Genomic DNA, 12,861 nt, shown 5'->3' on the forward strand with positions numbered 1-12,861 from the left:
ACACAAGATCTAGCAGCTTCTACATTAAGGGATCAAAAGACATGGAATATGACATTCCAGAAGTCAAGGGAACTAGGACCAAAACCAAAAGTCACCTACCCAGCCTGTAAGACATTCTGCAAAATCCTTGATAAATCATTGTAGATAGGCTAGAAAATATGAGCTGCATAATAGTGTATGTTAATGGCTATATAGATGACTGGACTACAATTGTCCTGATTAATGAATCAGTGTCATCTTGGAGGAAAAAAATGTTCAATGATATCTTAAAGACTTTTGTCTTTAATATAATTCTTTTGAAATAATTTATGCATGACCTGAATTAATACATAGTAGATAAAATTATTAGATATGTGGCTGACAGGAGGTGGAAAATTTAGCTATTACGAAGGAGGACAGAATATGAATTTGAAAGAACTTGACAGGACAGACTAGACAGACTACAACAAAAACAAAAAAAATCTCCACCAATAATAAATATTTGCCAGAAATGAGCAAAAAATGTAGTACTTTGACTCAAAACTTAACAGTAGAAGTGTGGATTGGAGGATATATGATCAAAAAGTAGTTCTTGTGAAAAAGGGATTTAGCAAACTCTAAGCTCAGTATTAGTCATCGATAAAAAGTGTCTATCAAATAATTGACTAAGAAGCTCAATATTTCAGCTTCACTGATAGACATATACTATCTAGAATGAGAAATCATATGCATATGTCTCTATTAAATAGGTATGATGTCTATAAGATGTACATAGAGCTCTCTTAGTGTGTATACACACATACACACATTCACTCACACACATACATCATTATAATCATTGTTGCTACTCTTTTAAAATCTTGAGTTATGTTCCTGTTGTAATATACTAAATGATACTGGATAATTTAAGTATGTTGAGATTAAACAGATTATTATTTGGAGGGGAATAAAAAACAAAGTATATTATGAAATATATTCTCAGTTTTTGAAATATTGATTGACATACGGCAGACTGGTTGAACTTAGTCACTAAAGTTTAGGAGTAGGAGCAAAGCATGAAGGATACATACTCATATTATTGCATAGAAAAGTATACTAGGAGTTCAAGTTGTACGGACATCGAATGGACTGACCTAAGAAAAAAAAATTTCTTAGCACTAGAAATTTTAAAACACAGATTATGTGACCTAGATATATTGTAAAGTGAATTGTAGCATGGTGAGATGCTGGATTAGATAACCTCCGAGAAAATCAGAACTATTACTCTGGATTACATAATCACATACTATGAAAATACTTTGACAAATCTGATATCTCATTAATGCAGATTTTCCTTCCCAGTGTATTGATTACAAATCATTCAACATCTTTTCGTCTTACTTATCCTACTTTAATTAAACCACAAGACAACACAATGAACACTTTAGGTTTCTTATCATTATGATGATGTTCATGGAGCACATGAAGCACAGTGAATACATTGTTAGTCTTTCACTAGCGATATGAAGAGTTGCCTTTTTCTTATAGTCTTGAATATTTTTTTATAATATCCTTTAACCCTCTATTAATGTACAATATTGAAGAATACTGATAGACAGGGGCATCTCAATTGTCCTTTTGGGAAGTGGAAACTTTAGTTCTTTAGATATTGTGTCACTCTGTGACATGCAGACATGATTTAGCTAAAATAATGCTGGTTGCTTCTATTTCAATGGAAAACATAGGGTAAAATATAATTATATAGTTTTACAAAGAAAACCCTGAACTCTGTTCTTTCTGTTAAGCCCTTGACTAGTTTATTATTCAGAAATGTCTAACATCTGTCCAATGCCATTTTAACCACATACCATCTCCCCTCAGGAAATCTCTGACTTCTGCCCGCCAGAATCTTGAACTCCACTACTGAAATAGTCATAGCATATGATAGTGCAACTTTGACCTTATGTTATCCCGACTCAGGCTTTTGCTCCAGGCTATTCCCATACCTGGTACCTACTCATTTATTTCCCTTCACTTTTCAACACTATCTGTTGCTATTTCCCCAAAAAATGTAGGCTCACTGAGGACACAGTCTTACCCGCTAATTTAATTTTGTATTTTTTAGCACTTAGCATAGCTCGTTCATTTAGTCTCTATATTTACCATCTACCCTAAGAGAAAATATATTTGGTGAAGGAACTCCCTTATTTTAAACATTGCTTAATGCTAATAATTAAAAGATCATTATTCAAAGTTGCTACTTATATTAAATCTTTCAAAAATTTGTATATATTTTTGAATTATTGAATTATGTATTAGAGACATTTTGCTGTAAGAAAGCCTTTGCAGAAAAAATTTGCTCTATCGAGTAATTTTTTTAAAATATAGTAAATAATAATAAATAATAGTAAATAATGAATAAATAATAAATATTAGAATCTTTCATAATTTTCTACCCCTACAGTGAATTTTGCTACAGCTAAATGGGGTCTACCGTAGAATATTATTTAAAAAAAACCTTACTATTCCTTTCTAATATTTTAATTAAAAAATCCTTGATATCTGTGTAGATTACACTCAAAAATATTTTACAAAGATGGGGAATTAGACATAAGGATAAGTAGGATAAGTAGATAATTATATTTTCTCAATCACATGTTTTAGAATTAATAAAATATGATTTTGAAAAGCATTCCAGTTCCTCCATTTCAAGCACAGACTTTTCATTCAGCTACGATTTTTACCTCAGTTCTTTTTAATAACATTTCTGCATTAGTATACATCATAATAGACACAAGTATGTAGAAGTCCAATTGTGGACACTTCACTGGCTGAGAAAATAGTGTGCTATAAAAAACTTTATATTTTTTCCCATTAAAAGGTTTGTTTGGTCTAATATTTCTAGTTCACTAAATTCTGTCAGCAAGAGTTGTTTATTTGGTTTCCATGTAGTTTTGCATAATTTTTCCCTTTCATTATTCCTTAGTTCATTAGGTTTCATTACAGATCAACATCTTTGACAAATATTTTCACTAAGATTTTACACGTGCATTTTTAATTCTGAATTGGTACTGTTGTTGAATGTCATATTTCATCACTAGTCAAGGATCAAGCAAATTCATGGATCAGAGATTTTCTATGATTCGTTTGTTCTCTCATTTTAGTGATTATTTTTCTGTAATTATGTTTCCTAGAAAATAAATATATGTACCAACGTCTTCTTTTCTTAGCGACACAAAATTCTAATTTTACCTGTTCTCAAATTTATTATATTCCAATGGAAGTATACAACAGATACATAATCAAGAAATAAGGGGTAATTTAAGGAGAGAGAAAGCATTATAAAAGGTAAGAGTAATGCAATTCTTCATGGAGAAGGCATCACCTGAATTGAACCTCAAAGGCAAAATGAAGTTTTTGTTTTTGTTTGGTTTTGTTTTCCAAAAAAGGGATGATTTCATTGAATATATATATCAGGACTGGCTTGTGTAAAATGCGTGGGGTCAGGAGATTCACTGCTCAGTTTTAAAAATGGCTAATAACCTAGTAAGATGAAATTTAGAATAATAGATACAATGTGAATAAAAACTAGACAAGTGACATTCAGATTATGAATGGCTCTTATTGAGAGGATGAAGCACTGCAGTATTTTTTCCTAGAAGAAGAAGGGACTTAAGATTTTTCAAGCAAGGTCATGACATAGTATGACTTTTGACTTATGAAGATTATTTTGTAAACTATTTAGGAGATGAATTGGAGGGAAGAAGTTGGTTTCACTAGTAGACTTTACTAATAGCCTACATGAGTAGGCTAATAGAATAGTCAAAATTTTATGAGGGCATAAACTAGAGTGCTGTTTATAAGAGCAGAGAGGAGGAGATTCCTTAGAGGTATTTTAGAGATGAAGTAGATAGGACTCATTGTTTAGGTATGAGAAATGAGAAAGGGGGAAGAAACAAAGATGATTCTGAGTTTAGGAATATAGGTGGCAAAGAAGAAAGTATGCCAATACCAGAAGTAGGAAACACTTTATTGGGATCATTTTTTAAAAAAATTTCTTACTTAGTCCTTATCACTTTGAGCTAAATTCAAATTAAGGACTTAGGAATGAAGAGAAGTAGTTAAACCACAAAAAGGTACAAATGGATATATGACAAAGATACAGTTGTAATTTTTTTTAATTTAATTAAATTTGTTTATTTAACTTTTAACATTCATTTTCACAAAATTTTGGGTTACAAATTTTCTCCCCTTTTTCGCCTCCCCCCCCCAAACACCAAGCATTCTAATTGCCCCTGTGACCAATCTGCTCTCTCTTCTATCATCCCTCCCTGCCCTTGTCTCCGTCTTCTCTTTTGTCCTGTAGGGCCAGATAGCTTTCTATACCCCTTTACCTGTATTTCTTATTTCCTAGTGGTAAGAACATTACTCGACAGTTGATCCTAACACTTTGAGTTCCAACTTCTTTACCTACCTCCCTCTCCACCCCTTCCCTTTGGAAGGCAAGCAACTCAATATAGGCCAAATCTGTGTAGTTTTGCAAATGACTTCCATAATAGTTGTGTTGTATAGGACTAACTATATTTCCCTCCATCCTATCCTGTCCCCCATTACTTCTATTCTCTTTTGATCCTATCCCTCCCCATGAGTGTCGACCTCGAATTGCACTCTCCTCCCCATGCCCTCCCTTCTATCATCCCCCCCACCCTGCTTATCCCCTTATCCCCCACTTTCCTGTATTGTAAGATAGGTTTTCCTACCAAAATGAGTGTGCATTTTATTCTTTCTTTTAGTGGAATGTGATGAGAGTAGACTTCATGTTATTCTCTCACCTCCCCTCTTTATCCCTCCACTAATGAGTCTTTTGCTTGCCTCTTTTATGAGAGATAATTTGCCCCATTCCATTTCTCCCTTTCTCCTCCCAATATATTTCTCTCTCACTGCTTGATTTCATTTTTTTAAGATATGATCCCATCCTCTTCAGTTCACTCTCTGCACTCTGTCTCTGTGTGTGTGCGTTTGCATGTGTGTGTGTGTGTGTGTAATCCCACCAAGTACCCAGATACTGAAATGTTTCAAGAGTTACAAATATTGTCTTTCCATGTAGGAATGTAAACAGTTCAACTTTAGTAAGTCCCTTATGACTTCTCTTTGCTGTTCACCTTTTCATGGTTCTCTTCATTCTTGTGTTTGAAAGTCAAATTTTCTTTTCAGCTCTGGTCTTTTCATCAAGAATGCTTGAAAGTCCTCTATTTCATTGAAAGACCAATTTTTCCCCTGAAGTATTATACTCAGTTTTGCTGGGTAGGTGATTCTTGGTTTTAGTCCTAGTTCCTTTGACTTCTGGAATATCCTATTCCATGCCCTTTGATCCCTTAATGTAGAAGCTGCTAGATATTGTGTTATCCTGATTGTATTTCCACAATACTTGAATTGTTTCTTTCTAGCTGCTTGCAATATTTTCTCCTTGACCTGGGAACTCTGGAATTTGGCCACAATGTTCCTAGGAGTTTCTCTTTTTGGATCTTTTTCAGGCGGTGTTCTGTGGATTCCTCGAATATTTATTTTGCCCTCTGGTTCTTGAATCTCAGGGCAGTTTTCCTTGAGAATTTTATGAAAGATGATGTCTAGACTCTTTTTTTGATCATGGCTTTCAGGTAGTCCCACAATTTTTAAATTGTCTCTCCTGGATCTATTTTCCAGGTCAGTTGTTTTTGCAATGAGAGATTTCACATTATCTTCCATTTTTCCATTCTTTTGGTTTTATTTTGTGATTTCTTGCTTTCTCACAAAGTCCTTAGCCTCCATCTGTGCCATTCTAATTTTGGAAGAACTATTTTCTTTAGTGAGCTGTTGAATCTCCTTTTCCATTTGGCTAATTCTGCTTTTGAAAGCATTTTTCTCCTCATTGGCTTCTTGAACCTCTTTTGCCAATTGAGTTAGGCTAGTTTTCAAGGTGTTATTTTCTTCCACATTTTTTTGAGTCTCCTTTAGCAGGGTGCTAACCTGCTGTTCATGCTTTCACTTCATGTCTCTCATTTCTCTTCCCAGCTTTTCCTCCACCTCTCTAACTTGATTTTCAAAATTCTTTTTGAGCTCTTCCATGGCCTGAGCCCATTGTGTGGTCTGGAACACAGAAGCCTTGACTTCTGTGTCTTCGCCTGATGGTAAGCATTGTTCTTCCTCATCAGAGAGCAAGGGAGGTAATGCATGTTCACCAAGAAAGTAACCTTCTATACTCTTATTTCTTTTCCCTTTTCTGGGCTTTTTCCAAGCCAGTGACTTGACCTCTGAATATTCTCCTCACACCCGCCTCGCCTCCTGATCCTCCCAGGTAGCGTTTGGGGTCTGAGATTCAAATGCTGCTTCCAGCCTCAGGGCTTTTGGCAGGGGCAGGGCTGCTATTCAGTGTGAGGTTAAGTTCAGGTTGTCAGGGAGGGGCAGGGCGGCCTCTCAGGCTCAGTTCCCTCAGGGGGTTTATGCACAGACCTTCAACAATGGATCCAGGCTCCTGACTGCTTGGGGAGCCCAGGTCTGCAGCTGCCTCTCAGCTTCTGCCTCCCCAGGGGGCCTGAGTTATGGGGGCACCCCACTCCCCTCTCGACCCGCCAAAGAGACCCTCTCACCGACCCCCGTCACCTGTGGGTGGAGGGACTTGTGTGGCCGCTGGAGATCCCGTCCCTGAAGCCTGCTCGGATCTGTTCCTCTCGGTGCCGAGGCTGTGGCCGGGGCAGGTCTGGGCTGGGCTCTGCGTCTGCAGCGCGACATACCTTTAGCAAGAGGTTTGCAGGTCCCTCTGGAACAGAAATCTCCTTTGCTCCACTGTTCTGTGGCCTCACTGCTCCAGAATTCGCCGTGAGTTACTTTATACAAATGTTCTATGGGTTGTGGATACCGAGCTATGTGTATTTGCGTCTTTCTACTCTGCCATCTTGGCTCCGCCCCCGTAAATTTTTTTTAAATGGAGAATATAAATAAGACATTTTCACAATCTGTGTCCCATTTCTGGAACAATCTTTCCCTCCTCATCTCTACTTTTTGCCTTCCTTGACTTTCTTCAAGCATCAGCTACAATCTCATCTTTTAGAAGAAATATCATAGTGATTTAGAAGAACGTAATTGTAATGCACAGTGGTAGTTGGCACTTCTGCTCCACCACCAAAATGCTTTTTGTTTGTTTTTTTTTTTTAATCAGCAAACGTGTTGGGGTGTGTTTGGGGGGCAATCTAACTTTCTTCCACAGAGACCATGGAGAACAGATGAAGTATAGCAAATATTAGGAGGACTGAATAAGAGCTATTACCATCATTTTCTAACTAAAATTGTTCTAATTTGGTCTTGAAATTTTATAATAAAGGAAATCTTTATGCTACATTTTATGGATATGCTCTTTCTCTGGTGGAAAAGTCAGAAGCTGAGAGACTTCTTGGGAAACAGAAATTTAATAAAAAGAAACATCTCAAAGCATAAAAATGCAATTTTAAAAGCACTTGAAATTGGTATAAAATTTCAGTCCCTAGATCCAGTTCACAAACTAGTCACCAAAATGTTGTCTGTCTTTCTCATGCAAATTATTTGAAGGCATCAGTTTCCTCGTCTCTAAAATTAGGAGATTGAATTTGATTATCCCTTCCCACTAAAAAATCATAAGATCCTGTATGTTTATGAAGTTTTTCATTGCAATAATTTCATGTGAAAATTAAACTGGAAGCTAATGAAGACAAGAGATGAAAAAGGAAAACAAAAACAACAGCAACAGCAGGAAATTAAAAATAAATATATAAAATACACAAAGTTTGGTTGTGTCATCCATTTCAGCTAATGGCAAAGATTGACTTTTTACACTGGATTATTTTATTCATTACAATGGGTTTATTTAAATACTTTCATTTCAAAATTTCAATTCAAAAGATGTCTTAAAGTCATGTCAAAGATATCATCATAAAGATAAACTACCTGTTAAGTATGAGAGATAATATTTAGACAACCTGTGCAATCCATTGATACCTACATATTGTGAAGAGATTGAGAAGAAAGTCTCCACCATATTGTGTGCCATGTCTTTATTCAGCCATCTTATCCCATGACACTCTTTTCAATGACCTCACATCAATCTTTCACTATATGTAATGGTCAGATAAGTTGTGATACCAATTTTCAATAGTTACTTGATTGATAAAATCTTTGATCAATTGAAGTATTAAGTAACTACTATATTAAAGATACTTTCTAGGCTCTGAAGATAGGGAGAGGAACTCAGAGTAACTACCCTAAATAGACTGGAAGCATTCTTGGGTTTGCCCTGATATCCTGCTTTCAAAAGGGGTAGAACTCAAAATTACAACTTTTGACACTGTCCATTCCATTTCCCAAGACTGCCTCCAAATCGGGGTTTCTTAACTTACATATGCTTCTGGTCATCCATAAAATTAGTAGGAAAAATACATCTTTTTCCCCATACAATTGGTTTCCTGTGCAATTCTATACATTTTATGTGTTTGAAAATACTTTTTTTTGAGAAGACTCCCACAGATTTCACCAAACTATGAAAGGTTTCCCTGTCACATACACACACATGTGCAAACTCAAGCTAATAATCCCTGCTTGAAAGTATGACTTGGTTATATAGTTGAAAGATTGTTAAAGATATGTTTCTAAATTCGTTTTCTTTCATAATCGTTTCATCCTTTCTAAAGCTTGAAGTACCACTTAATTTTCTATTCTCTGTAAATTTAACTAACAGGGTACTTAGCTTGCTTTTTGAAGATCATTAGCCCAAGTGATACCCTTTAACACCAATACTGTACTTTACCACCAGTCCCCTCAATATCCAACTATTTGGTACTTCTAAAATTTGAAATTTTTCCAGAATTTTCAAAAAAAAAAATCTCACTGTCTGTTTTCCCATCCTTCTCTCTTTTCCTTTCTTCCACTCTCTGTGCACTTCTCTATAATACCCCCTCACCAAACGTATACTCAATTTTAATAATATATGATTGCTACCAGATTCTAGCCAGATCAGATTAAGAGACAGGTTGACTTTAAATGACGCAATGTGGTGTATAGAATAGAAGGCCAATCTTGTAATTATAAAGACATTTCTTCAAATTCTGCCTCAGAAACATATTCTGTGAACATGGACAAGTTACCTAACCTGTCAATACCTCAGTTAAATATCCAAGTTGCACTAAACTGAGGATCTGAATTGGGAGAGAATTTCTGCATCATTGATTTAAACAAAAGCAAAAAACAAAGCAAAACATAAACAAAAGCAGGTAGGCGTAAAATCAAAATATATATCTGCCACTGGGAGATACCACCAATTAAATCATGTATATGTGTGAGCACAGGAGCACATGTACAGACTTACATGCATAGGATAGAGATAAGATTTTTTATTTTGTCAGTATAGGGGGATAGTAGATTAAAATACATCCTCTATCAATGCAGGGTTGTTTTTTTGTTTTTTTGGTTTTTTTTACTTTCTTGTAATTTACAAGCTTAGAAACTTCCCTGGAACAATTAGATACTAGATAACTTGTCCAAGGTTAGAGAGACAGTATGCATTAAAAGTGATGCTTAAACATAAGCCCTTCTGGTTTCAAGGCTCAAAAGAAACCAGGCTAGCTATGAAAGTATGTGTGTGTGTGTCAGCATGTGTCTGTATGTATGTGTATGCACATGCATACTTGTGCCTGTATATTGTATATATTCAACATATTCATCAAGATGTGTCTTTGTCAAAACCAAGTAGGATTTTCTTTTCTTTTGTATAAAACTCACAAGTAAACTTGTCTTTCCTCAACCAAAACTCACTTGGAATTTCCTTTCTCCTGAGTTTTCTACATTACAAATAACAGTGTGATTTATGTTCCTTTCCTTTGCTTTTCTCAAAAATAATTGGGCAGAACCAAGATGGCAAAGTAGAAAGACACACATATGCAGGCTCTCCCCACACAGCCCATAAAATACCTGTAGAGAGGGACTCTCAACAAATTCTGGAGCAGCAGCTGTGGAAAACAAGAGAGTGGAGGAGATTTTTCAGCCCCAGGGTGAGCTGAAAGGACAGTGGGAAACGTCTGTTGCACAAGACACAGAGTAGAGCCCAGCCCAGCCTTGGGCACACCACATGCAGCTTGTGAACAGCCCTCAGCGGCAGAATCTCCAGTCACAGTAGCAGCGGTTCTCAGGTACCTCAACCGACAGGTGCCAATGGTCAGTGACAGGGTGTTTTCAGCTGGCTGAAAAAGGAGAAGGGCCTTCTATATAGCTCCAGCCTTAGGCAGAGGACACAGAGGCCACATCAGGGAGGTGGCAGCAGTTCCCACAGTAGCCCCTACAGCAGCCCGCATCCAGTGTTGCGTCATAAAAACCCTGGGGGCACAGAGGAGGTGATTATTACCTCAGGCCTGTGTAGAGGCCCTAAGGGAGCTGATCTTTATCTCACACTGAATGGCAGCACTGCCCTTGCAGCTTATCTGAATCTCAGCCCCTAGTGCTGGCTTGGTGGAACTGGAGGCCAGGTGGCTGTAAAGAGGAAACTGATAAGCTTCTGGGCACAAAAGTTTCTTCCTAATCCCAGACCAGTGTACACACTTGATTGTGCCACCTTGGAGGAACTGAGACCTTACAGGTTCCTAGAGTATACCCTGCTCCTGACAAAGGACCCAAAAGTCAAGTAACTAGTTGGTAAAATGCCCCAAAAAGGGAAAAGAAATGACTACACAAGGTTACTTTCTTGGTGAACAGATATTTTCTCCCATCCTTTTGGATGAGGAAGAATAATGCTTACCATAAGGGAAAGACATACAAGTCAAGGTTTCTGTATCCCACACATCCAAAACAAATATTCAGTGGTCTCAGGCCATGGAAGAGTTCAAAAAGGATTTTGAAAATCATGTAAGAGAGGTGGAGGAAAAATTGGGATCCAGAAGAGACAATTTAAAAATTATGGGACTACCTGAAAGCCATGATCAAAAGAACAGCCTAGACATCATCTTTCATGAAATTATCAAGGAAAATTGCCCTGATATTCTAGAACCAGGGGGAAAAATAAATAAATATTGAAAGAATCCACAGATCACCTCCTGAAAGAGATTCAAAAAGAGAAACTCCTATGAACATTGTATTTAATTCAAGTATTGCAGTAATACAATCAGGATAACACAAGATATAGCGGCTTCTACATTAAGGGATTGAAGGGCATGGAATATAATAGTCTAGAAGTCAAAAGAATTAAAACTAAAACCAAGAATCACCTACCCAGCAAAACTGAGTGTAATATTTCAAAGGAAAATATGGTCTTTTAATGAAATAGAAGACTTTCAAGCATTCTTGATGAAAAGACCAGAGCTGAAAAGAAAATTTGACTTTCAAACACAAGTAAGAAGAGAAGCATGAAAAGGTAAATAACAAAGAGAAACCATAAGGGATTTACTAAAGTTGAGCTGTATACATTCTTACATGAGAAAACACTATTTGTAACTCTTGAAACTTTTTTTCAGTGTCTGGGCAGTTGGTGGGATTACACACACACACACACACACACACACGCAAACACACACACACACACAGAGGCAGAGAGAACAGGGTGAGTTGAATAGGATGGAATCATATCTTTAAAAATGAAATTAAGGGGTGAGAGTGAAATATATTGGGAGGAGAAAGGGAGAAATGGAATGGGACAAATTATCTCTCATAAAAGAGGCAAGTAAAAAACTTTTCAGTGGAGAGAAAAAGGGGAGAGGTGAGAGGAAAAAATATGAAGCTTACTCTCATAATATTTGACTAAATGAAGGAATAAAACACACACCCATATTGTTATACAACCTATCTTGCAAGACTGGAAAGTGGAGGAGAAGGGGATAAGCAGGGTGGGGGGTGATGGAAGGGAGGGCAATGGGAGGAAGGAGCAATTAAAAGTTCACACTCTTGAGGAAGGACCAGGTCAAAAGAGAAAATAGAAGAAATGGGGGAGGGCAGGACATAATGGAGTGAAATGTAGTTAGTCTTGCATAACACGACTATTATGGAAGTCACTTGCAAAACTACACAAATATGGCTTACATTGAAATGCTTGCCTTCCCAATGGTGATGGATGGGGAGAGAGGAAGGAAGAAAAGTTGGAACTCAAAGTTTAAGAAACAGCTGTTGAATATTGTTCTTGCGTACAACTAGGAAATAAGAAATACAGGTAATGGGGTATAGAAATTTATCTTGCCCTACAGGGCAAAAGAGAATATGGTGATAAGGGAAGGGAGGGATGTTAGAAGGGAGGGCAGACTGGTGATAGGGATACTTAGAATGCTCAGCGTTTTGAGGTAGGTGAGGGGAGAAATGGGGAGAAAATTTGGAACTGTACATTATCTAATTCTTGTTTTTCAGTTATTGTTTTCCACCACCATTCGCAGCTTCTTATGTGCTTTTTTTTGGGGGGGGGGGGGGTAAGTCAGGGATCCACAAAAGATGTTTGCTTGGTTTTTTTGAAAATTTAAATTTATTTAACAGATTGCATTAAATTTGGAAATTTTAATAGATTCATTTTTTAAAAATATCAGATGTCCATTGATCCTAAACTTATTTTTTCTACAGATGTCTTTTGGTAAGTACAACTAGTTTCCTGTTGCTAATTATAATGATTTCAGGCAGTAAAGGTGCTCTTCAAATTCGCACTGCATATGTCTATTGATCTGGAATCAAGGATTACATTTTACATAGTTATATTTTCAAATAATGTGAATTCAAATATATAGGGCATCTTCAAGAGGATCATTATTTGTACTCTTTAGGATCAAGTTGTATTGTCTCTACATAATGAATTTATTCTTTTATTGTTTTAAAAATCTATCTTAAGTACCAACTTATTTCCTTGTTCTTGTGAAGCTAAGACTTTTGTGAATACAA

The sequence above is a fragment of the Notamacropus eugenii genome, chromosome 5, assembly GCF_028372415.1.
Source record: "Notamacropus eugenii isolate mMacEug1 chromosome 5, mMacEug1.pri_v2, whole genome shotgun sequence".
In the NCBI taxonomy this organism is placed as follows: domain Eukaryota; kingdom Metazoa; phylum Chordata; class Mammalia; order Diprotodontia; family Macropodidae; genus Notamacropus; species Notamacropus eugenii.